This window comes from Haematobia irritans, chromosome 2 (assembly GCF_050003625.1).
Source record: "Haematobia irritans isolate KBUSLIRL chromosome 2, ASM5000362v1, whole genome shotgun sequence".
Lineage (NCBI taxonomy): Eukaryota > Metazoa > Arthropoda > Insecta > Diptera > Muscidae > Haematobia > Haematobia irritans.
This window is the reverse complement of record NC_134398.1, coordinates 60,724,593-60,751,834: the sequence shown is the minus strand read 5'-3', so window position 1 is coordinate 60,751,834 and position 27,242 is coordinate 60,724,593. Positions and strand designations below refer to the sequence as shown.

Sequence of the window (27,242 nt, the reverse complement as noted above, 5' to 3'; positions counted from 1 at the left end):
TTATGTGTTACACCTATTTTCAATAGCTAAAATTCTATTTGAAATTAAAATTGTTATTTCCAATTGACTTGACATTTTATACAGAAAAAATATTCAATATTCTATTTATGTGCATTGAATTTGACCCAATTTGCTTCAGATTTAGATAAAGCCTCCATATATTTTGGTTTAGGTAAAATTCTATATTTTTGCCAAGCTTGAGATCTTTTTTGTTGAGGCAAATGTGGCCAAGTCATATACTACACACTGTAATGTCCGACATTCCACAGACTGTTTGAGATTTAGATAAGACCCCAGATTTGGCTAAATAATATTTCACAACCTACAACTGACCACCTATCTTGGCTAGATCTATCTAATATCCTTGTAAAATCACCCGTGCTAAGTAGCAAAAAATGCCCAATATTGTCTTATTTCTGTAATACATATGTATCGCCCGATAAATAATTGCTTTTTTATGCAATTGCATAAGAATAGCTCGAGCCTTATATTTCCATTGGGCGTTAGCTGATTTAAATTTTAAGGTTAGGAATTTTGTAGAATTATAAGACCTTTTCTCCAAATCTGTTCAGATTTAAACATTTGTATATGAGAATATAAACCTTTATATAGCTCCCAACAAATGTGAAGGAGTTTGGTATATATAGTGGTGAAGGTCCCGACTTTAGACATTACTTACTTGTTTATTTCATAAAAATATTAAAAAAATAATATAAACTGAGTCTCATAGCCTTCAAAAATTGCAACCTCTGTCGTGCGAACCACAAATTGGAGAGCAGAAGGACGACTTACGATGCAACTCAAAGCCCAACAGGGGGTTGAAAATGGACAGGAAATTTGGATAGTCCCATATTCATACCAATCAAAATTACTCTGATCTGACCACTTCCTATATTAGAAATTGTTTTATCGAAACGAATATTCATAGTGAAAGTAAGTATATTCTTCACGGTTTGAGCTGAAAAGTTTCACTTGACTTGTGAAAGGTTTCATTTAATTTGAAAAAGGCTTCACACTTGATTTGAAAAAGGTTTCATTTAACCTCGGCTTTACAATACAAACAATAATTACCTACAAGAAGAAGTAAAAAAATGTGTTTTCCTCTGTTTCCATTTTTTTGATATTCATTTTTTAAGTTGCCAGATATATGTTTACACACTGTGCATATTTCATATTCTATAATTAACAAGCATATGTTAAAGTCAATAACAAAGTGATTATTGCAAGTTCGTCTTTGAAATGCGTTGAAAACTACTAAAGGAAAACGCATACAGTGAAATAGAAACTGAAGACCATAAAGAATAGCAAAAATATCTTAAGCTTCAGCTGACTAAAACCACATACGACACTAATACCGCGTACTGATTACGCTTACAATCCAAGAGGTTAAGGAAGAGAAGATGAGAAGATTTCACTTGCATTTTGAAGATAATTAACATTAGCTTAGTTTATGTATCACTTTTGCTTTAGAGATCCTCTCATATTATGAGTGTATATTATTGTCGCGATATTTTTTTAACTCAACATTTTTCACAAGAAAATAGAATTTTGTCAGAAGTCATACATTTTGAAGAAGTACGCAGGCAGTTGATTGTCAGAGTCGATGGCGTAATAATTCCGACTACAAACTACCCCAAGATTCCCGGGGTTACTTTCTGACCATGCTATTGCAATTTATGGGCCATCTTTATGTGGAGTCCAAGATCTTCCCTGTGCATAGACACCATTACATGTTGTCAAATCAATATCTTCTGGGTTGTTGTCGCAGTAATTCTTACCTATGTGATTGGTAGCAAATTAGCTAATCCCATCTTAGTCCAGAGTTCCTTGATCTGGATACAAGATGATAACCAAAAGTTAAATATAAAATGGGTTTTTCGTCTTAAACAAAATCAACTACTTTATTAATTGCAGCTAACATATAATGATCTAAAATCAATCACTAAATAAAATAAATTGAATAAAATAAAAGGTTTTATAGACTAATTAATACACTTAAAAAAGTTAACCTTACACTGAAAAAAATAGTTACATGATTTTTAATAAATTATGTAACCTAAATTTTAGCATGTGCAATTAACAAAATAATGAGGACAAATTTATTTAAAATAAAGTTTATAATCTTTACTTCAACAAATTTTTTAGGGCACAAATTATGGAAATTTGCGTCCCTTCATTAAATCCATATGTCTTTGGACTAAGGCAAATTTCCTTAAAATAAAGAAATACATTTTTGATTTAACGAAATTGTCCTTAAATTAACTAAAATAATGTAATCTAATAATCTAATCTTTGGTTTAAAGTTTTTTTTTTTTTTTTTTTTTTTTTTTTTTTTTTTTTTTTTGGAATTAAGAAAACGTTTTTACTGTGAAGTATCCGTTATAATTTGGATTTTTGAACTGGTAGTTGTTTGTAGGTGAATAGCTTTATTAATATACCTCGCAAAAAAAGAATGAAAGTTCGATACTTGAGATCTGTATCCTAATTTTAATTTTATTGATCCTAGATTTAAAGACACATGGGTCGCTAAAAAATGTCTTTGGCTCGGAATTAATACCAAAATCCTTAAGTGTAGGCCAAAATCTATGGATCCACGTAAACTCTTTATTGAGTGTATATGACACTAGATCCATTTTAGATCTATTTTAGTCCATGGAATTATTATGTTTTGAGAAAAATTTCTTGACATTAATAACTTTTTGTGTACGTTAGCTAAACGAACTAAAAAGGGGAAAAATTATATAAAAACAAGTATATACAGCAGTAAGTTCGGCCGGGCCGAATCTTAAATACCCACGACCATAAATCAAATATTATGGTTTCCTTTGAAATTTCATGGGGTTTGATGACAGATATTCTCCCAAGCAGAGCAGTTCAACCAGTACACTTCCCGAAGATAAATTTAAAGATTTTACCTATGAAGACTATATCAGATTCTGGATTTATAAGAACCATTTTTGTTTGAGTTTAAGAGGAATCTCTTGTAAGTGTGCAAGAAAATGATTATTTGAAATCTTAAATCTGAAGATTTTCACCCCCATTATTTAAATGATTACAGAAGTAAAATCTGGAAATTTCACATTTAGTTTCTAACAATTTTCATGATCAGTACACTTTCTGTACCCTCAAGTAGTGGAGGCCTTACCTTACGATAAAAACTAAATCCTATACGTGTGTTTGTGGTCTAAAATACCTGTATATATATACAATTTCAATCGGATAAAAATTACGGTTTCTAAAAACCCATGGAGTTAAATCGGGACATCGGTCTTATGGGCGGTATACTAAAATACAAAGTTTTCGACACTACTCTTTATGGTCCTAAAATACTTCAAGATTTCAAATTTCAGGCAAATTGAATAAAAACTACGGTTTCTCGAATCTCAAACAATAAAATCATTTCTTGCACACCTATTTATAGTTCTAAAAATCTCTCCAGATTTTCAATTTCAGGTTCATTGGACAATAACTACTGTTCTATAAGCTCAAGAAGTAAAATCGGGAGATCGGTCTATATGGGGGCTATACCAAACCATGGACCGATACTCACCATTTTTAGCACACTTCCTTGTGGTTCTAAAATACCGCTAGATTTCCAATTTCATGCAAATTGGATAAATATTACGTTTTCTATAAGCCCAAGAAGTAAAACAGGGAGATCGGTCTATATATGGGCTATACCAAAACATGGACCGATACTCATCATTCTTGCCACACCTCTTTATGGTCCTAAAATACCTCTAGATTTCCAATTTCAGGCAAATTGGATAAAAACTACGGATTCTAGAAGCGCAAGAAGTAAAATTGGGAGATCGGTCTATATGGGAGCTACACCAAACCATGGACCAATACTCACTATTTTTGGCACATCTCTTTATGGTTCTAAAATACCTCCAGATGTCCAATTTCAGACAAATTGGATAAAAACTACGGTTTCTATAAGCCCAATACCGCAAATCGGGAGGTCGGCGAGTTTGTGCAAACAAGTTTGTGCAAAATTTCAGCACGATTGCTTCATTATTGAAGACTGTAGCGTGATTAGAACAGACAGACAGACGGACATGGTTATATCGAAATCGATGTTTCGATGTGTTACAAACGGAATGACAAACTTATTATACCCCCGACACCATTCTATGGTGGTGGGTATAATTAAGCATAATGGTTTACTAAATTGGTATCTCCTACAAAATAAAGGGTGATTTGTTAAGAGCTTGATAACTTTTTTTTTTTTAAAAAAACGCATAAAATTTGCAAAATCTCATCGGTTCTTTATTTGAAACGTTAGATTGGTCCATGACATTTACTTTTTGAAGATAATTTCATTTAAATGTTGACCGCGGCTGCGTCTTAGGTGGTCCATTCGGAAAGTCCAATTTTGGGCAACTTTTTCGAGCATTTCGGCCGGAATAGCCCGAATTTCTTCGGAAATGTTGTCTTCCAAAGCTGGAATAGTTGCTGGCTTATTTCTGTAGACTTTAGACTTGACGTAGCCCCACAAAAAATAGTCTAAAGGCGTCAAATCGCATGATCTTGGTGGCCAACTTACCGGTCCATTTCTTGAGATGAATTGTTCTCCGAAGTTTTCCCTCAAAATGGCCATAGAATCGCGAGCTGTGTGGCATGTAGCGCCATCTTGTTGAAACCACATGTCAACCAAGTTCAGTTCTTCCATTTTTGGCAACAAAAAGTTTGTTAGCATCGAACGATAGCGATCGCCATTCACCGTAACGTTGCGTCCAACAGCATCTTTGGAAAAATACGGTCCAATGATTCCACCAGCGTACAAACCACACCAAACAGTGCATTTTTCGGGATGCATGGGCAGTTCTTGAACGGCTTCTGGTTGCTCTTCACTCCAAATGCGGCAATTTTGCTTATTTACGTAGCCATTCAACCAGAACTGAGCCTCATCGCTGAACAAAATTTGTCGATAAAAAAGCGGATTTTCTGCCAACTTTTCTAGGGCCCATTCACTGAAAATTCGACGTTGTGGCTCGTTAGTAAGTCTATTCATGATGAAATGCCAAGGATACTGAGCATCTTTCTCTTTGACACCATGTCTGAAATCCCACGGGATCTGTCAAATACTAATGCATGAAAATCCTAACCTCAAAAGAATCACCCTTTAGTTCAGAATTTCTTAAAATTTGTAAATTTTACCAATAGTTCGTATGGTACTAAAGACATTTTTGCCAGTTTGAACTCCAATATTTTCCTTCAAACTTCGCAAATGTTCTTCTTTCTTTTACTTCATGGAATTATAATTTTTGGAGAAAGTTTCCTTTACTCTAATATTTTTTTTTGCATATGTTAGTTAAATTTTAAAGATTTACTAAATTTGTACTTTTCAAAAAATAGTTCATTATTTCCTTAAATTTATAAATTTTACTACAAATGTGCCCATCTTGAACTTTGTATGGCACTAAAGACATTCTTTCAATATTGAACTCCACTTTTTTCCTTCAAATTAAAAAATTATCTTTAACAAGTTAAAAAAAATAATTATTTCTAATAAATTTTCTCGAATTTGTCGAAAAATATTTACTTATTTTTGTGATATCGGTGGGATGTAAGCGTTTGTAACACAGTTTAGTTAAATTTTTCTAAAAATAATCTTAATTTTCTAAAATTAACCAAAATTTTTCTTCCTGGTGTGTTCACTGTTTTTTTTTAGTGTAACAAGTGTGTTTGTAATACAGTTTAGCCAAAATTTTCTAAAATTACCCAAAATTTTCTAAAACCTATCTTCCCTGGTCGGTTCACTGGTTTTTGAGTGTACATGTCAATTTTTGTTCTTTCGATGTATACACCCTCAAAAAAAATCGCTTCTTTAACATATGTTCCAAACATATTTTGCAGGAAGCACATATATTATTGCATACTGCCGAAACATTAATATGTTTGTTTTATTTGAACATATTATATGTTTGGAAGCATTTTGAGCCAAACATATTATATGCTTGGAAGAATTTTTCCCAAACACGATTGTGCTCATTCCCTAACATACTCGTAATTTTCACTTCCACGAAATTTTTTAGTTATTGGAACCTTTCTCTGTAATACAAATAATGTTGAAGAAATTATTCACTTTTATAAATTTTTTAAATTTTACCTTTCGCCTGCACGGAGAATCGAACCGAGGACCATACAGTTTGTAAGCCAACACACTATCCACTGGGCTACGTAGTTATAGTCACCAGTAGATAATTATCGTTTTAAGTTACATTTATATAGCATAGTTAGCAGCGCCCACGAGCCCATGCAAACATAACATTATTTAACAGAAAAATACATTTGTTTGCCATGTGCAGCAGTAGTTAGCATGTCTGCCTTGCATGCAAAGGGTCGTGGGTTCAATCCCTGCTCCGACCGAACATTTTTTTTTTTTTTTTTTTTTTTTAATTTACACATTTATATTTATACTATATTAATTTTTTTTAAATGAAACTTCGAAATGTGTGTTATTAAAGATTTATAGTCAGTAACAGTGCTTGATATAAACGAAATTGACTGATTTTTGGATAAAATATTATTTTTTATTGCAAAAATAACAATCTTGTAATAAAAAACTGTTTTTGTACAAAACTTTAAAATTTGGAAGGAATTCAAAAACTAACAAAAGAAGAACGTGGAGTCGAGTATAAACATACATACATAATTTTATAATATAAACATAAATTTATTTAGGACTGAACAGTTTTTTACTAGCATTTAACACCATCGCTCTAAAATTCCTTTTATTTTTCTTTAAAAATTCATTTTAAAGAAAATAAACTTTTTAAATTGTTTTAGCTGTAAAACTCGAACTTAATGCCCGCTTTTATATTTGATGGTGTCCGTCAACTCCTCGTGGACTACTTTTTAATAAAGAGGAACTAAAGTTTGTTTTTTTACATTTTACTGTGTAATTTTTCACTATTTCCTCCTTATTTCATTTTACTGTCCCAACTCTAAAAAGAGTATAGTGCCCTTTCGTTATTTTTATGAAGACCCCTGATTTCTTTTAACGAACCAAGAAAAAAATTGTGCCCATAATGCCAAAATGATAAACAAAACACATGTCCACACATACATAAAATGCTGCTCTCAAGGCGAAAACATAAGCTGTTTGTTTTTCAAATGTCTATTCTCTTGGTTCAGAATGTATATTCTCTTTATTCAAATTAAATAATATTTAGACTTAAACATATCAAATTTTTGGCCTTATCATAAAACAGTTTTCCGAAACAACATACAAGCGGTTTCACAGAAATTGTTCTCTTTTGACTCTTTTGCTGTGTTATATTGATATCTTTCGTCAACTCTCCCGGTTTCCATCTCTATTTCTCTCTATACTCTCTCTGTCGCTTTGAATAAAATATCACAACATATGTATGTTTAGTCGAAATTAGTAAATTTATATATGTTTGTATTCACACATATAACTTTTATGAAACATTGATGCCCCAAACATAATATATTCTAACATATTAACATAGATGTCCCAAACATTTAGTGTTAGTTTAGGAACATTACATGTTCGCACTTAAATATATTGTGGTTTAAAATCGTGCCCGAAACACATTTTGTTTATATCGGAACATATGAAAAACATATTTTTCTAACAGTGTAACGAAAACTAAATACACGTTCTACACATTACAAAATCACGGAGATCATTTCACCCTGAATGTATTTTTTTTTCTTATGTAGTATACACCCTGTTTTATTAGATTTCCTCGAAAATCTGGCATCTCTGCATGGAATCTACAACTTCCCCGCAAACTTTTATGCCGGTTATCTCTCATTTTATATTTGTTGTTGTAAATTGTGGTGTCATTATTTTTGTTGTAGTCTCTTTTCAAGACCAAAAGAAAGTGAAACTGTTGTTATTACGACAACAACGACGACGACGATCCCCCAGATGAGCAAACGTTAAGATGGAAGGAGAAAAACACACAAAAACTGCAAAAGACGGAAATGTTTGCACTTTTTACAACACGTTTCTTTTTCTCAATAACTGGATGGTCGGCGGAATAGTCCATGGTAGAAAAAACCAGCTTTTGAATGAAAACGAAAACGGTCATAACATGATTTGAGGCCAGCCACGCTAATACGCATTGATGAATTTTATTTGCCTTGATTGTCTGCAGTAGCAGCAAGTGTTTGGAGTTTAGATGTGAAGTTGTAATAAATGTGAGACTGGTATTGCGGCGACGAAAATTTGAAGTAGCCAAATATTACGTTAATTTTGCAAATTTGCCTTTTTTACCATATAGGCGAGGTGTATGCCGAATGGGGGTGATTGATGAATGTATCCGGAAACGTGATTACATCTGAAAACCGGTTTGAAGGCCACTCCTCTGAAATTTTATGACTCTCTGAAACTTTTGCCTTTATATGAAAACACAAATTGCTAACGCCCAGTCGTGAATTCAGAGAAATGCAACGACGATGCGTAGGAATTAGGAATGACAGCGAGGCATAGACAAATGGATTAGATTCGCATTCTTATCAGTACCACATTGTATTGATACTTATTCAGCCTATATGGTACACAGATGCATCTCTATAAATTTAATTTTCTTATGAAAAATTGGGAATAAAGATTTACCATCATTACAGATTTACCATACATCATGTTATCATGAGTACTAAAATTTAATGTCAATGTATTTGCTGTTCTTTCAACGGAAACCAAATTGATTGCTCATAAAGGGTGATACGGTCAAAATTTGGTCAAGGGAAAACGCGTGTAAATCGGTGAAATCGTTTATTTAAAAAATCAAATTAAATTTCTTTTTCAAGTTCAATTAGTATAAAATTCAGAAAAAATATTCAGTTAGGTTTTCGCTTTTCCAAATCCGAATTGCCGGGCCTCACGCTTGACACCTGCCATCAGATTTTGTACAACCACCTTGTCCACCTTCTTCGCCGCAGAAAGCCAGTTTGCCTTGAACTGCTGCTCGTCCTTAGCAGTTTTTTTGGTCTTCTTTAGGTTCCGCTTGACAATAGCCCAGTATTTCTCAATGGGACGGAGCTCTGGCGTGTTGGGAGGGTTCTTGTCCGTGGGAACCACCTGCACGTTGTTGGCGGTGTACTACTCCATGGCCTTTTTATCGTAATGGCAAGATGCCAAATCCGGCCAAAACAGTACGGAACAACCGTGTTTCTTCAGGAAAGGCAGCAGACGTTTATTCAAACACTCTTTCACGTAAATTTCTTGGTTGACAGTCCCGGAAGCTATGAAAATGCTGCTTTTAAAGCCACAGGTACAGATGGTTTGCCAAACCAGATATTTCTTTGCGAACTTTGACAGTTTTATGTGCTTGAAAATATCTGCTACCTTTCCCCTTCCTTTTGCCGTATAAAACTCCTGTCCCGCAAGCTGCTTGTAGTCGGCTTTGACGTAGGTTTCGTCGTCCATTACCACGCAATCAAACTTCGTCAGCATCGTCGTCTACAGCCTCCGGGATCGCGCTTTGGCCGTCGTATTTTGTTTATCATCGCGATTTGGAGTGACTACCTTCTTGTAAGTCGATAGTCCGGCTCGTTTTTTGGCTCGATGCACGGTTGTAGACGATACACCCAGCTTATTTGCTGCATCTCAGAGAGAGAGGTTAGGGTTTCGCTTGAAACTACCGGCAACTCTCTTTGTCGTCTCAGCGGCTTCCGGGTTTCGATTTCCCCCCGATCCAGACTTCCTGGCTGTGGACAGACGTTCCCCAAACACTTTGATTACATTTGTAACGGTTGATTTGGCAACTTTTAGCGATTTTGCCAGCTTTGCGTGCGGCATTTTGACAACTGAAGAGTGAATTCCAAAATCAAAATAGGAGCAACATTCTACACACACACACCTTTAAAATGAGGGGTGTTCAGGTTTTTTAAATGCAAAATTGAAAGAAATACGTCAAGTTTATATTGACCAAATTTTAACCGTATCACCCTTTATATCGTCCATGCCTATAATGTAGCTTCGAAATTACTGTATAGAAGTATTTCCTCATACACAGAAACAAATATCACGAACATTTTTCCAATTAAAATTTTAATTGAGTTTTAAACAATATTCAAATAAACAAGTATTGATTCAACAAATTTTTTAATTAAAACAAAAATCAATGACAAAAATTAGTTGTATCAATTAATTTTTTAATTGACCTTGGTGGGGCTACTATCATTTCTGTGATTGTAGAAATTTCAATTAAAAATTAATTGGATCAATTAATTTCGTGATTTAAGACAAAAAATTTATTATCGACAAGTAATAATATTCCATAAGATTATCTCTGAGGACTTCTGACAAAACTAATCAACAAAAACTCTCATTACAATATAATCATGAAGGTAACATAGTGCGAAATTGAGAAGCCGTTACTATTAAATGGAAATTTTGTTTACATTCCCTAGGGCTGCTAGGAGGCACTTGCTGCATTACCAAGAGCTAAATTGTAAGCATGGATGAGATAAAAACTATATTTTACACTGAAAAAAGCATGCCCGATTCTAAAGATTTTGTCATTACACTAATGGTTTTGGCGTTGACTCCGAGCCAAAAAAAGCGGAGAATTGAAGTAAGGTAATCTTTGAGTCACAATTCTCTTTTAAATTTGAGTTTTGCGTACCTGATTCAAGGAAACAAATTTGATTTTTTTCTTTATGGATGTTAACGAAATGTGGTTTTAACAGGATGGTGCCACTTGTCGTACTGCGGCTGAAAAAATGGACTTATTGAAAACATTTCAACTACAACATTATTTCGAGAAATGGACCAAAGAATGGAGAAATTGGCCTCCGTGTTCGTGTGATTTGACGCCACTCGATTAGGTTTTGTGGTGATACCTGAAGTCATTGGTTTACATGATGAACCAGCAACGATCGGCGCTTTGGAAACCAATATTCAACGTGTCAGTGCTAAAATATGCCCTCAAATACTTGAAAATGTGGTCGAAAATAGGAGGCCATATAAACGAAATTATCAACGTGTCAGTGCTAAAATATGCCCTCAAATACTTGAAAATGTGGTCGAAAATTGGAGGCCATATACACGAAATTATATTTAAATGTTAAATGACAATAAATTATCTACCAAATAATTTATTGGCCATATCATAACTTGACATGTGTTTTATTTAAATTTCTAGTCCGCAAGCTCTTAGAAAACCACACTTTAAATATTTCTCGACATATTCAAAAAATTGCGCATTATTGGTAAAATTTATAAATTTTAAGAAATTCTGAACTATTTTGTGGTAGACACACATTTAGCAAATTTGTATGCTTGATTTGTGTACAATTGTCCCCCATTTTAGTTCATTTTTCTAACCTACTCAAAAAATTTTGAAATCAATGAAAATTTCTCAAAACAATTCACCCGGTAATTAGAGAGCCAAATTTCAACTGGATCAGATAAAAATTGTTCTTCCATGAGGCTCCAGAAATCAAATTTCTGGATCGGTTTATATGGGGGCTATATATATTTATGGTCCGATATGGACCAATTTTTCATATACAAACACAGAAAAAAAGTAAACTGATTTATAGCAACAATAAACTACGTCGTGAGAAAATTAAATTATACTCCACACACAGAAAAAAAAGTGTCTTGTAAAATTAAGGACCATTTTAACTTTCACATAGTTCAACAAATTTACTGTAATATAGTTCATTTTTCGTAACCACAACGAAAATTAACTTAGCTAAAGGAAAACTTATAAAAATTCAGTAAATGTTTTTTAGTTCACTAACTACGAAATGGGAAGGATTTTTCCTTAAATAAATTTCCAACACAGTAGTTAATGCATCGTTGATTCTATTATAAAAATACATGGGCAATATAAAAATCTTACTACGAAATGTGGACAATTTACTAAGAAAAAATTTTGTATGGAAAAAAATTTTTGTAGTAAAAATTAACTTAACGACATTACCGATTCGTACGATGACTACCTACAGATTATTTCCCTTTTTATTATATGTTGGAGTGTTTTTCCTCACATTGAAAATTTTAGATAAATTAGAATAAAACGTAGTTAATATAATCCTTGGCGGGTGTATATCATTTTTATAGATTCTTCATAAATTTGGTATATATCTTACTTTAACTTATAGATAGAATTCCAACTAATCAATAAACGTGCTACTGGAAAATGTGAGTACATCATGCGAGGGAGTTTTTAGAGACATTTTGTGTATATCTCGTATGATTGTTTGTGTTTGTTATTGCGTCATTTATGCTGTTGTTGGTTGTTTTGATTCTAGAGACAATGGAATGTTCCTTGTTGGTATCTTTTGTGGTGAGAGTTGTTTTTTATGTGCGTGAAGATAAATTCCGAATTTAATTAGTACAGACACAAACCATTTTTTTTGCAGAGCTCTGTTAATTAGTTAACAGAGCTTCATAAAGGAGCTAACAGAGCACTGTAAGGAGTTAACAGAGGTATTTTCTGCCCTAACCAATGACAGATTTATTTTTTGATCACCAGGAAAAATATTAAATGGTCTTCCTGACCAATTTACTTTATCTAAAACTAAACCACCCACTTGTGGCATTGTCACTCACAGCTACATCCACACATATGTCTAAAAATTTTGCAGAAAATTGAGTTTTTAGGCAAAATTTTTTGGGAGGATGGGACTCCAGTGGCCATTGTGTCCAAATGGACAATTGTCCCACTATGACCCATACACCATATGAAAGAGCATGAAGAGCTCTATCGATATTTGATAGAATTTTTTAGATCCGCCGGTCAGTTTTGGAGAAAAATAAAATTATTTATAAAATTCTGGACAGGATGCCTCCAGTGGCCATTGTGGCCAAATGGACAATTGTCCCACTATGACCCATACACCATATGAAAGAGCATGAAGAGCTCTATCGATATTTGATAGAATTTTTTAGATCCGCCGGTCAGTTTTGGAGAAAAATAAAATTCTTTATAAAATTCTGGACAGGATGCCTCCAGTGGCCATTGTGGCCAAATGGACAATTGTCCCACTATAACCCATACACCATATGAAAGAGCATGAAGAGCTCTATCGATATATGATAGAATTTTTTAGATCCGCCGGTCAGTTTTGGAGAAAAATAAAATTCTTTATAAAATTCTGGACAGGATGCCTCCAGTGGCCTTTGTGGCCAAATGGACAATTGTCCCACTATGACCCATACACCATATGAAAGAGCATGAAGAGCTCTATCGATATTTGATAGAATTTTTTAGATCCGCCGGTCAGTTTTGGAGAAAAATAAAATTCTTTATAAAATTCTGGACAGGATGCCTCCAGTGGCCATTGTGGCCAAATGGACAATTGTCCCACTATAACCCATACACCATATGAAAGAGCATGAAGAGCTCTATCGATATATGATAGAATTTTTTAGATCCGCCGGTCAGTTTTGGAGAAAAATAAAATTCTTTATAAAATTCTGGACAGGATGCCTCCAGTGGCCTTTGTGGCCAAATGGACAATTGTCCCACTATGACCCATACACCATATGAAAGAGCATAGAGAGCTCTATCGATATTTGATAGAATTTTTTAGATCCGCCGGTCAGTTTTGGAGAAAAATCAATTTCCTAGTAAAATTCTGGACAGGATGCCTCCAGTGGCCTTTGTGGCCAAATGGACAATTGTCCCACTATGACCCATACACCATATGAAAGAGCATGAAGAGCTCTATCGATATTTGATAGAATTTTTTAGATCCGCCGGTCAGTTTTGGAGAAAAATAAAATTCTTTATAAAATTCTGGACAGGATGCCTCCAGTGGCCATTGTGGCCAAATGGACAATTGTCCCACTATAACCCATACACCATATGAAAGAGCATGAAGAGCTCTATCGATATATGATAGAATTTTTTAGATCCGCCGGTCAGTTTTGGAGAAAAATAAAATTCTTTATAAAATTCTGGACAGGATGCCTCCAGTGGCCTTTGTGGCCAAATGGACAATTGTCCCACTATGACCCATACACCATATGAAAGAGCATAGAGAGCTCTATCGATATTTGATAGAATTTTTTAGATGTACAATATCTAATAATATTATAAAATTAACTTAAACTGAAATATTAATGCGCTGTTTTTTTTTTTTTTTTTAATTTTAATTCTAACTTGTAATGTAAAATTACCTTAAACTGAAAAATTAATGAACTGTTTTGCTTGTTTTTGTTTTTTTTTTTGTTTTTTAATTTTAATCATACTGTACAATATCTAATAATATTATAAAATTAACTTAAACTGAAATTTTAATGTGCTGTGTTTTTTTTTTTTAATTTTAATCCTAACTTGTACTGTAACATTAATGAACTGTTTTTTGTTGTTTTTTTTTTTTTTTAATTTTAATCATACTGTACAATATCAAATAATATAAAATTAACTTAAACTGAAATATTAATGTGCTGTGTTTTTTTTTAATTTTAATCCTAACTTGAAATGTAACATTACCTTAAACTGAAAAATTAATGAACTGTTTTTTAATTTTAATCATACTTTGCATGCTTATCTAGTATATGATTTTAAAAATTACACAATTTTTAGCTCTTCATGCTCTTTCATACGGTGTGTGGGTCATAGAGGGACAATTGTCCATTTGGCCACAAAGGCCACTGGAGGCATCCTGTCCAGAATTTTATAAAGAATTTTATTTTTCTCCAAAACTGACCGGCGGATCTAAAAAATTCTATAAAATATCGATAGAGCTCTCTATGCTCTTTCATATGGTGTATGGGTCATAGTGGGACAATTGTCCATTTGGCCACAAAGGCCACTGGAGGCATCCTGTCCAGAATTTTATAAAGAATTTTATTTTTCTCCAAAACTGACCGGCGGATCTAAAAAATTCTATCATATATCGATAGAGCTCTTCATGCTCTTTCATATGGTGTATGGGTTATAGTGGGACAATTGTCCATTTGGCCACAATGGCCACTGGAGGCATCCTGTCCAGAATTTTATAAAGAATTTTATTTTTCTCCAAAACTGACCGGCGGATCTAAAAAATTCTATCAAATATCGATAGAGCTCTTCATGCTCTTTCATATGGTGTATGGGTCATAGTGGGACAATTGTCCATTTGGCCACAAAGGCCACTGGAGGCATCCTGTCCAGAATTTTATAAAGAATTTTATTTTTCTCCAAAACTGACCGGCGGATCTAAAAAATTCTATCAAATATCGATAGAGCTCTTCATGCTCTTTCATATGGTGTATGGGTCATAGTGGGACAATTGTCCATTTGGCCACAATGGCCACTGGAGGCATCCTGTCCAGAATTTTACAAAGAATTTTATTTTTCTCCAAAACTGACCGGCGGATCTAAAAAATTCTATCAAATATCGATAGAGCTCTTTATGCTCTTTCATATGGTGTATGGGTCATAGTGGGACAATTGTCCATTTGGCCACAATGGCCACTGGAGGCATCCTGTCCAGAATTTTACAAGGAAATTGATTTTTCTCCAAAACTGACCGGCGGATCTAAAAAATTCTATCAAATATCGATAGAGCTCTTCATGCTCTTTCATATGGTGTATGGGTCATAGTGGGACAATTGTCCATTTGGCCACAATGGCCACTGGAGGCATCCTGTCCAGAATTTTACAAAGAATTTTATTTTTCTCCAAAACTGACCGGCGGATCTAAAAAATTCTATCAAATATCGATAGAGCTCTTTATGCTCTTTCATATGGTGTATGGGTCATAGTGGGACAATTGTCCATTTGGCCACAATGGCCACTGGAGGCATCCTGTCCAGAATTTTACAAGGAAATTGATTTTTCTCCAAAACTGACCGGCGGATCTAAAAAATTCTATCAAATATCGATAGAGCTCTTTATGCTCTTTCATATGGTGTGTGGGTCATAGTGGGACAATTGTCCATTTGGCCACAAAGGCCACTGGAGGCATCCTGTCCAGAATTTTATAAAGAATTTTATTTTTCTCCAAAACTGACCGGCGGATCTAAAAAATTCTATCATATATCGATAGAGCTCTTCATGCTCTTTCATATGGTGTATGGGTTATAGTGGGACAATTGTCCATTTGGCCACAATGGCCACTGGAGGCATCCTGTCCAGAATTTTACAAGGAAATTGATTTTTCTCCAAAACTGACCGGCGGATCTAAAAAATTCTATCAAATATCGATAGAGCTCTTCATGCTCTTTCATATGGTGTATGGGTCATAGTGGGACAATTGTCCATTTGGACACAATGGCCACTGGAGTCCCATCCTCCCAAAAAATTTTGCCTAAAAACTCAATTTTCTGCAAAATTTTTAGACATATGTGTGGATGTAGCTGTGAGTGACAATGCCACAAGTGGGTGGTTTAGTTTTAGATAAAGTAAATTGGTCAGGAAGACCATTTAATATTTTTCCTGGTGATCAAAAAATAAATCTGTCATTGGTTAGGACAGAAAATACCTCTGTTAACTCTTTACAGTGCTCTGTTAGCTCCTTTATGAAGCTCTGTTAACTAATTAACAGAGCCCTGCAAAAAAAATGGTTTGTGTCTGTACTAATTAAATTCGGAATTTATCTTCACGCACATTTGTTTTTTTGCAATAGCAAGATCAGAAAGGGATCGTGTGTGTGTGTGTGGAGTTGTTTTTCTTTACGGCAGGTATGTATCCCTTATGACTATTTGTGTCTTTGAGTTTTATTGTTGCATTCAGTTCTATTGATGCATTTATAAAGTGCACACTAGGTAGGGTCACGGCCTAAGGCAAAAAAAAAAGTTGATGCAGTCACCCTCCAGTTTTGTAGCATACTTGAAGACAATTTCAGAACACGAAAACTTTTTTTTTTCGTGCACCCTACGACCCCCCGAAATACAATTTACTGTGCTGTGTCGTCATTTGAAGTCCGATCGAAAAGAAACGCATATCGTTGTTCATGGTTGATCAGGGGCTATATTTCGTGCATTGGTCATTTTTTACTCCGACGTCAAATTTGATTTTTAATTTTTTTATTTCGCTTCGTATACCCCTATGGTGCCAATTTCTTATAACCATTATAAAGATCTTATCAAAATATGAAACTTTTGCTTTGGAAGTATTTAATTATATTCATAAACAAAAAAGTTACAGAGATTTCTAACCGTATCATTGTATACATACTCGTTGTGTGCACTACGGCATTTTCTGCGTTATGCAAAGTGCATGTGTTTTTGCTAGAACAATTTGAGAACAGTAGGCTCTCAAATTGTTCTAGCAAAAAATCTAACAAACACTTTCGCTACATGATTTCTTAAGTCTGTCCATATTTTTGTGAGAGAAGGCAGTTGATAGTATTTGAAAAAAGTGAAAACAAAATGAAATTCGAAGCTCGGGTTATCGACAAAACTAAATTACCAACAAATCATCAAGTTATTGAATTCCTTTTATATTTAAAGAAAGCAGGCACCGAAAGTGTTAAAAATGAATCTACTAGTCATGTTACATTCGATAAACGATTGGGTTATATAATATCCAAAATTAAAAGTCGCCAACAACATAGAAAACTTGATTCTCGACAGGATTTGTTATAAATTAATTCTAAAAAGTTGTTAGCCGCATAATAAAATTGTACAATTAATAAACATGAAATGTACTCAAATCAAATACAAATCTAATCTAATATTTTCTTGTTTAAAGTATTTACTCATGTGACAACATTGCTCACCATTGTGAAGATGACAAGAAAACGCAAAAAAAAATACGGCGTAGTCAGATGTTGAAAGGCCGAAATTTAACCAATGTGTAAGCAGCATAACGATCTTCGTAATTTTCCACAATTCCGTTACCACTTACTTTTATTGTTAGATTGATTGTTAGATTTTAAAACAGTAGGCTCTCAAGTTGTTCAAGCAAAAACACAAGAACTTTGCATAACGCAGAAAATGCCGTAGTGCACACAACGAGTATGTATACAATGATACGGTTAGAAATTTACAGATAAACAGTTTGTGTGTATTAAATACCTTTCAAATTAATTTCGTAGATGTGAATAACGATGTGCATGTGGTTTCGATCGGATATCATGACAAAACAGCAAAAGCTATTTGATGGTGTAGGGTGACCTATTGACTTTTTAAAATCTCTGTAACTTTTTTGTTTATGAATATAATTAAATACTTCCAAAGCAAAAGTTTCATATTTTGATAAGATCTTTATAATGGTTATAAGAAATGGGTATCATAGGGGTATACGAAGCGAAATAAAAAAATTAAAAATCAAATTTGACGTCGGAGTCAAAAATGACCAATGCACGAAATATAGTCCCTGATCAACCATGAACAACGATATGCGTTTCTTTTCGATCGGACTTCAAATGACGACACAGCACAGTAAATTGCATTTCGGGGGGTCGTAGGGTGCACGGAAAAAAAAAGTTTTAGTGTTCTGAAATTGTCTTCAAATATGCTACAAAACTGGGGGGTGACTGCATGAACTTTTTTTCGCGACCCTATCTAGTGCACACGTGGTTTTAATTTTGAAAAATTGTACGTGCGGTATTGGTGGTTATTAATGAAAATACATTTATTTCTAAACATTTTAGAAACTGAGAAGTGAATGATGTGATGTTAGAGGAATCAAAAACGCTTTTTATTGATAAAAAAAACAAATAACAGATTAAGGAACTGTATATTTCTGTTAATATATTAGTTTAAAATTAGTGCGGATTTTAAATTGATTTACATAAAAAATATACAACATGAGTGGTAATAGGATGATTTATATTTATTCTACATCTGGATCACAGGTTAAGAAGCAACCATTTTTTTGAATCTATATTTTTTATGTTACAGCAATTCCTACAGGTGAGTACTAAGTTCGAGTTTAGCCGCTAAAATTAAAAATAAATCACTAAGCAAAGTATAAAATTATACGTCTTCGATACAAATTTAAATATAACTTGATGGAGAATAGCCCAAATCAAGTTTTTTATAAAGATTATTTTTTATAATGGATTATTAAAGAAAACTTATCATGGAAATTGCAATTTTAGCCGCTAAACTCGAACTTAATATCCACCTTAAATACTAAATGCTATACTGACAAGTGTCTAATTTTATAATATTTTTTATTTCCAATATATTCTGAGAATAATTTCAATAACGTCCCATTTGTCCATGGATATGATTCCAATAATGTACCTACTGGATGGATTTTTCAATGTGGTAAGTTTTTCTATAAACGGTATTTTGTCCGTTTTTAATAAAACCAAAATTTCAATTTATTAAAAATTATTTTTTTCACTTGCAGGTAGACAGGTCTCGTAATGGTAATTTTTTGAATATTCTTACTGTTTAATACTAATTAAGCTGATATCCTTATTGGCTCTAGGAAATACTCTTGAAAACCGTAAGTTAAAGATCAATATGAACGATAGAATTAATTAATTAATAATATTTTTCTTATATTTTGTATAACTTTGCAATTTCAGATGCTTATAAGCCAAATCAGCCCAACAAAAGTTAGCCAAAATCGATGAAATTGGACAATTCAATTGAATATAGCAACTTATGCCACATATATCTTTCATATGGATAGAAAACATGGAAATTTAAATTAATTAGTTTAGTCCTAATAACATAGAATATTACTCTTTTGAAGAAGCAATTACTAACTACCGACAAGTAAATGCGTCCAACGTACTAATAAAAATATTTCCTTTATTGTATATCATAAGCCATAGTTTTGTGTAATATAATAATAATTCATTGAAATAAAATACTGGTGGTTATAGAAAATTGACTTGTTTTGTACGAAAAATTTCTTAGTTGTATACAGGCTTGTTGTACCTTTGATTCCTCAATTTCTCTACTTTTTTGAAAATTATACCGACAAACAGTTTATTTCAAACCAATTTCTTAATACAGGTTTCCCAAAAAATTGTTAATTTTTCCGGATAGCAGGAATATTTTGAATGAGTTTAACTATATTCTTCCCACAGCATAGTAATAATGAACTAAAATACGATGTAATGCATGAACTAATTTATAAGAAAATCATGAACTTATCCAGATGAAAAAAATCTTTGGCGCCAAATCATGGTCATTCTTACTATGGGTTAGTTCATTTTTCATAAAAAATAGTAAACTTTTTTTTCGGTGCATTATGAGATTTCCTCAAAGCATTGGTAAAACCAGAAAAAAAATCATTGGCGCCAAATCTTACTATTTAGGGAATTGTACGAACTTATGTTTACGATCGTCGAATTTTATACCCAAGTTTAGTTAGTTTAGTTGAGAGCCATACTTAAAAAGGAAATCTCATTGAACTGTGGAAAATTTCAAAAAACAAAACATAATAAAATTTAAATACAAATAAATGTTTTTTTGAAATAAAAATAGTTATTTATTTATTAATTAATTTATTATACCAGAATTACAAATTATAATAAATTTATTTATAGCAATTACACAGGAAAAAATTTCACTAAAATTTTTCCAATTAAAATCTTAATTGAGTTTTAAAAAATATTCAATTAAAAATTTAATTGATTCAACCAATTTTTTAATTGAAACAAAAATCAATCACAAAAATTGATAGTATCAATTAATTTTTTTAATTGGATCAATAAATCTTTTAATTGACTTTCAATTAATTTTACAATTGATATTATCATTTCTGTGATTGAAGACATTTCAATTAAAAAATTAATTGGATCAATTAATTTCATGATTGAATCGGAAAAAAAATTTGTGTGTAGAGGTATCGGCTTAAAGAAATAAAAATAAGTTAAATATAGCGTTAGTTTACACTGAAAAAATATTGTCGTGAGGCCAAACATTTCATGTCCTAAAAATACGAATACGAATTTTACTTAGCATAGAATAGCATAGAATTTTAGAGAAATATTAAGTTTTTTCTTTGTCCAAAAGTCAATTAAGTTTTCAATGAAGTCCTATTGTCCTTATAATTAAGTGATTCGACTTAAATATGGGTATCATAACATAAAAAAAAAATTTTTGCACTAAGGTTACCTTGACTTTAACAATGAAATTATTTTTAATTTTGTTGTCTTTTTGCATCTTGACTTTTTTACTTGAAAAGTAGCATGCATAATTTCTACTGGAAGTCGAGTCTGAGTTTGGAAATTAAAGTTGTCGTTAAAACGTTTTTAAAGGACTTTGGTAGCATATGAAGAAAAACCGCTGAAAAAAAAAAACAAAAAAATAAAATTTCCTTCCTAGAATTAAGTACACAAAACCGAAATTTAAAAGAGTATTATGTCTTAATAGTATCCTTACTTGAGTTCTCCGCTTCTTTGGCTCGAAATCAATACCAAGATCATTAGAGATAAGGCAAAATCTTTGTAACCGGACATGCTTGTTTTTTAGTGTAATTACGGACATTTTTTTCGGTGAAGTAGCTATATTTGTCCGCACATTTCCCAGGAATAAAATCATAAAATATCATCATATCTTCTGAGACGATGGTATACTAAACTGTGGTTTTCAAAACGATCCTTCTGATTATTACATACAAACGAGAGGAATTTTAGTCCAGCAAGTACTAACATATTCGAAATTTTCCTGATCGATAATTAATGCTACAAATGCTAAATTATTAATTAAAATGCTAAATTAATAAATACAAAAAAACTAAACTAAAATATTAAATTAAAAATTTGCGGCTAAATGATATATTTATCAGAATATTGAAAAATATTTTAAATATATATATATACACAATAAATTTACTTCAATTAAAAATGTAAAATAAACCTCTATTACTTATTTTAACGAAGTCATATCTTTGATAAGAACAAAGCATGTGTAAAAAATACCAAAAATTTTGAACTTCAACCTGAGACTGTTTTAAGAAGCAAAAAAAAAACAATCTGATTCACACTTTACGTAAAGTCCAGTATTATACCAATATCCACCACACTTGTACACCAAACCCAATCTATCTACTATCGCGATGGAAATCCACATGGTCTCCAAAAAATTCCATATTTGCCAGAGATTGCTGGTACAACATTATCGCCTTTGACCGTTTATCGATTTCATTCAGATTTGTTTTTTTTTTTTTTTACATTGATACATACCTGTTTAATAATTCGTTTGTTGTGGTAACAAAATTTTGCTTCATTTTTTTGCTATGTTTTAAGCGAAAATCAGACAGAGTGAAACTTTTATGCTAGTTGGCTACATAAAGTACATTTCTTGCATATGTATCTGTGTCATTGTTGGCGCTAAGGTGTGTTCCGCATGACTGTTTTGTAATAAGCCAAGTTTCTTACATGTTTGTCCGCATCCCCCAAGAGAGTCGTAGCAGTAACAAAAAGGAAGGCTTAACCGGCTTCTGAACCTTAACACTAAATATGTTTGTGAATGCCTTTTTAGTTGTCGTTATACAGCGGCAGAAAATTTATATTTTTAGCATTTATAACAAATTATGCTAGTCTTGTTGTTGCTATTATCCAATTGACTAGAAGCGAATTGTGCATTGTTGTAATTTTGTAATAAATTTGCCCAGGGTGTCAAGAGTTGAAAGAACTTTTAATTAACCGAAAACAGGGTAACTGAAAAAAAATTTACCCAAAAACTTGTGAGAGAACTGATTCAATTGAAAAATATTTCAAAATTTTTATACGAGTACTATCCAAGAATTAATACTTTTTAAAGGTTAGGAACACCTGAGACAACAAAACAAATATATTTAGGCCCAAACTTGAGGTACCGATTATTTACCACCAATCATAGATAGCTATACTATTTCTATAAGCAATACAGGGTGGCTAATACTTATTAAACCGCTCGCCTGACAACTGTCGGATTTATTCCAATAATAATTCATCTTATTGTTTACAAGCTTACAAAAAAATTTTCATCTATTGCATTCAGAAATAAACTTATTCGTGATGGAATTCAAGCGTGATTGCTTTATATTGGACCGGAAAGCCACAAGTGGCTACAGTCCTCCAGCATCTAAATGTGAATATATCATGCGTTTCTCGTAACCATTGATCGTTACCGTGATACTGGTACTGTTGCAACGCATTCAAAAAGCGGACGAAAACGGTAATAACGCCAGGTCTCAGTCAGTTTAAAAATCCATATCATAACAAAAACTTAAAAGTAAAAAAGGATTTATTTAAAAAAAAACTTTTAATCAAAGATCGAAAATCGTCAAAATAACTCTTAGCCTATATTGGAAGCTTTTTCATTTTTAATCCAGCACTCAAAAAAAGTTTATTTGGATCCAAAGATTTCGACCTTCCCTTAAGGATTTTGCCACAGATGCGGCTTCTTTAAAATAAAGAAACATTTTAGCGACCTATCTGGCTTTAAATCTAGGACCAATAAAATTAAAATTTGAATCCATATCTCATTTATAACATTTTCATTCTCTTTTCGCGGTTTATTAATAAAGGTAAAAAAATCCAATTTATAACGGATACTTCAAAGTAAAAAATGTTTTCTTAATTCCAAAAGAAAAAAACTTTAAACCAAAGAAGCTAGGTTAGGTTAGATTAGGGGCAGCCCGATGTATCAGGCTCACTGATTCACATTGGTGAACTTCTCTCTTATCACTGAGAGCTGCCCGATTCTATGTTAAGCTCAATGACAAGGGACCTCCTTTTTATAGCCGAGTCCGGACGGCTTTGAAACCCTCAGAAATGTCACCAGCGTTACTGAGGTGGGATAATCACAGCTGGAAAAGATTTTTGGTGTTCGGTCGAAGCAGGAATCGAACCCACGACGGCCAAGGCGGACATGCTAACCATTGCACCACGGTGGCTCCCAAAGACTCTAAATCCTCAAAATAAGTGTTAGCCTATATTTGAAGCGTTTTTATCTTAAATCTAAAGTTTCAATATTTCAGTTAATTTAAGGACAATTTCTTTAAATCAAAAATGTGTTTTTTTACTTTAAGGACAATTAGCCTTAGTTCAAAGACATGCGACTTTAACGGAGGGATGCAAACTTACAAAATTTGTGTCCTAAATTTAATGAAAAAATTTTGAAGCAAAAATTATAAATTATATTTTAACTATTTTTTCAGTATTTTAAAGAAATTTCTGCTTAATATTTTGTAAATTTCGCATCCTAAAATTAAGGTTGCGTAATCTTTAATATCACGTAAATCAGTGTGCCACTACGTCATTTGATGATCCTAATCGTATTAATCATATCCTCATTTTTTACTGTTGGAATATAATTAAAAAATCTTACTTCTCAGTATATAGATTTTTAACATATACCGAATTAAACCTAAGGGGAAATATATCCGCATATGAATATTCGTTCAATTTTGGTTTTTTGTTTTATTTTTTTTTTTTTAGTATATCTTTCACATATAAATCTGGAACGTCATATTTTTCCATTTGTGTCACAGTAGTCACTTTTCTCTCGAGGAGCAGTGCCTGAATTTTTTCCAAGCTATATATTGAGACTCCCAAACACATTTTGCAATACACGCTTTTACCATTGAATTCGTATATATATATATATATATATATATATATATATATATATATATATATATATATATATATATATATATATATATATATATATATATATATATATATATATATATATATACATATAAATCTGGAACGTCATATTTTTCCATTTGGTCACAGTAGTCACTTTTCTCTCGAGGAGCAGTGCCTGAATTTTTTCCAAGCTATATATTGAGACTCCCAAACACATTTTGCAATACACGCTTTTACCATTGAATTCGTATATATATATATATATATATATATATATATATATATATATATATATATATATATATATATATATATATATATATATATATATATATATATATATATATATATATATATATATATATATATATATATATATATATATATATATATATATATATATATATATATATATATATATATATATATATATATATATATATATATATATATATATATATATATACATATATATTACATATATTACATATAGGCGGCGCTGAAACAAAGATTCATATACGGAAATTTTAATCTTTTCGTTTTTCAAATTTCTCTATCAAAGTGCTTTATAACGAAAGCTTTAATTTCCCAATTCAAACTCGACTTCAAATAGAAATTATGTTATGTTTCAAGTAAAACCCGCCTTTAAAATGAAGTATTGAGAAATATATCCTATTTTAGAACGTTTTCTTTTTTTTTTGCTTTGTACACGAGATCACCCCAAACATGGTTTGAGAACAAAATGTTATTTTTGGACGGTGAACATGGAACATATTTGTCACAAAAACACCATAGAAGTGTTAGAATGTCCCCGTCATCCTGAAAGCTAGAATTGTAAATACCCATATATAACTTCATTCATATTAACTGTGGACTTTTGATTTAATTCAAAATTATTCTGTGTGTTTTGTAAGACCTTCTAAGCCTAAACATTGAATTGTATTATCCCCCAAGGCCTATAAAACTCTACAACAATTGATAACAACATTTGTATCTTATTACACAGATTATAAACAAAATAATCTGAATTAATTAATTCATGAATGCCATGCCGACGAACGCTGCTGTTGTTAGGCCTATCTTACTGAATAACGTTTAAAACCGCTCATCCCCCTTTCAGCGTATGTTCACCGGACTATAAATCAAATAAATGAAGGTGCGCATGCTTAGAGAATGCGTGAACGTAAAAAAAGACTACACATCAGGGATGATAACATAAGTGATGTTGACGAAAAAGTATTAAAAATGTATTAAAAATGTACTTTTCGAAGCCAAAAGGTGCTAAAATTATGCAATATCAAATTTAAAGAGTATTGTAAAAGTATACAAGTTTTTTAAGTTTTGCTAAAAAAGTAATTTTGTCAAAATTTTATTTCTATAGAAAATTTTGTCAAAATTTAATTTCTATAGAAAATTTTGTCAAAATTTTATTTCTGTAGAAAAATTTATTTCTTTTAGAAATTTTGTCAAAATTTTATATCCATAGAAAATTTTGTCAAAATTGTATTTCTATAAAATGTTGTCTACAATTTGTTTCTATAGAAAAATGTTTGACAATTTTATTTCTCTATAAAATTTTGTCAACAATTTATTTCTATGAGAAATTTTGTCAAAATTTTATTTGCATAGAAAATTTTGTCAAAATTTTATTTCCATAGAAAAATTTGTCCAATTTTTATTTTATAGGAAATTTTGTCAAAATTTTATTTCTATAGAAAATATTGTCAAAAGTTTATTTCAATAGAAAATTTATGAAGAAGAACCTCTTTGCAAAATCTACCAAACGAATGTGGTATAAACAATATTGCTCTCAAAAATGTTGAGATCCTGTAATAAAAACTAAAATATCCTCATTTGGGAATATGTTTATTTCTACAATTTGCGCTATTTATAATATTGAGAGTTCAGTTGGTATCTGAGAAACGTTCACATTTAGGGCAGAAAACCTCTATATAGAGTAATTGTGATGAAAAAGTACCAAATGGCTCGCGGTCGTGCCACGGTGCTTTTGGCAGTCGAAATGTACACGCAGAGAAGGAATATGATCACCTCAAACATGTTTCAAGAGGAAAATGTTATTTTTGTATGGTGACCATGTAACATGTTTGTCACTAAAATGTTATTTTCTCGTCAAATATAACCTGCTTGCCGAAATCATATACATGATTTCCGAGAAAATAACATGGTCACCACCCAAAAATAACATTTTGCTCTTAAAACATGTTTGAGGTGATCATATTCCTTCTCTGGGTGTATCAAAAAGAGCACAAAGGTGTTAACTTTATCAACACTGCTACACATTTACACTTAAAGTATCATATATACGCACTTGTGTAGGAGAATTGTGACACAACTGCCGAAAGAGATGAGGAAAACATCTTAAAGCTAAATCATCATCGTTTGGCGACATTGGGAAAGCGATTATTATAATCGAGAATCTCTTTCTTACGCTTAAAAATATTTACACGATAAAGGGAAAATTCACAAAAACCTTTTAAAAAAGCACCATTAACGAAAATGTAACTACTATATTTGAGATAGTTTGATACAAAAAAGTCAAAAAAAGTCAAAAAACTCATAGTCAAGTTCAAGATTTGAATTTCACAATATACGCATGTTAATTAGTTATAAAAGATGAACTTAGTGTCAACGTATACTCAAAAAAAGTTTACTTAGCTCCAAAGGTATTAACCTTCCCTTAAGGATTCCGAGCTAAAGATTCGGCTTCTTTAAAATAAAGACAGTTTTTGGGGAGTTATCTGTCTTTAAATATGGGCTCTATAAAATTAAAATTTGGATGCAGGCCTGATCAATCGAAT

At 32.1% G+C, this 27,242-nt stretch overlaps 1 protein-coding gene and 1 long non-coding RNA gene across 2 annotated transcripts in view; one reads left to right on the top strand and one right to left on the bottom strand.

Annotated features, from left to right (window-relative positions):
* Positions 1-27,242, bottom strand: part of mol (dual oxidase maturation factor 1 mol) — a 200,822-nt gene that overhangs the window by 154,198 nt on the left and 19,382 nt on the right. The window lies entirely within an intron of this gene.
* On the top strand, positions 19,246-19,658 carry LOC142227681 (uncharacterized). The gene is made up of 2 exons (XR_012719972.1): positions 19,246-19,331; positions 19,414-19,658. It is a non-coding gene; the product is annotated as an uncharacterized LOC142227681 (long non-coding RNA).